This window comes from Octopus bimaculoides, chromosome 27 (genome assembly GCF_001194135.2).
Source record: "Octopus bimaculoides isolate UCB-OBI-ISO-001 chromosome 27, ASM119413v2, whole genome shotgun sequence".
Taxonomy (NCBI): domain Eukaryota; kingdom Metazoa; phylum Mollusca; class Cephalopoda; order Octopoda; family Octopodidae; genus Octopus; species Octopus bimaculoides.
Window position 1 is genome coordinate 4,121,240 of NC_069007.1, and position 1,112 is coordinate 4,122,351.

Sequence of the window (1,112 nt, forward strand, 5' to 3'; positions counted from 1 at the left end):
TTATATATATATATATATATATATATATATATATATATTATGTATGTATGTATGAATGTATGTATGTATATATGTATGTATGCATGCATGTATATATATGTCTGTATGTATGTATGTATGTATGTATGTATGTATGTATGTATGTATGCATGTATGTATGTATGTATGTATGACTGTATGTATATTTATGTTCTTCCGCCCTTTGACCGGTCTTATTTTTCATCCTGCAGGGTGTCCAACAATCAGCCCCCACCCCCACCCCGGCCTCATCAAGCCAGCTTGATGGGGTTGCCAGTTTAGTCGCCGATGCAGCTTGTACTGGGTTACATGTTATCCAATGACGTAGACTAGATCTTTTCGACTTTATGTTGCCCGTGTTCAGAGAATGGGATTGGATTTGTGTAAATCGTTTTCCGACTATAAACAAAAAAAGCCAGGTATCGCACAGGTATCGCTCGAAAAAGAAAAACTCAGACCTAGCACAAAAATGGTTGGTTGCAACCTTCGCATTTGTGGGAATTTCGAGTAGAAGATGGCAATACTCAAACACGGGTTTGTAGTCATAATGTATGTTTGTATGTATATCCATACACATACATGTGTGTACATGTATGCATATAGTTATAAATATGTGCACGCATGCGTGTTTGTGTATGCATGCGTGCATATATCGTTATGTATGTATGCAATCATGTGTATATTTATGTTTAGCATAAGCGAGGTGTTTCAAAATAATTTATTACTTTCTTCAAACCTATTAAAAGGCTTCGATTTCGCTCAGATCAATTATGTAGGATAAAACACTGACACAAGAAATGAAAATATATGCAGTCATTGTTGCCATGTGCGTAGAACACTGCGGTTTATAAGTAACCACCTTCATAATTTTGCAAGACTATTTTTTTGCTCAGTTCGGATGGAATTGCAAGTCTCTGATGAGAATGTTTTGCTTATATGAAGAGAAACAACATTCTAACTGTTCAAACACTATAATTACACCAGAAATCACGAATTGTGTCCCTTGATCACAGGAAATCAATGAAGGCCATTACGAAAGATCGTCAGGTATCAGAGTGTAGACTATCAGAATTGAGGTGCAGGACATTCAATAC

At 36.1% G+C, this 1,112-nt stretch overlaps 1 protein-coding gene across 1 annotated transcript in view; it reads right to left on the minus strand.

The window, feature by feature from the left end:
* Positions 1 to 1,112, minus strand: part of LOC106883955 (uncharacterized) — a 13,232-nt gene that overhangs the window by 8,448 nt on the left and 3,672 nt on the right. The window lies entirely within an intron of this gene.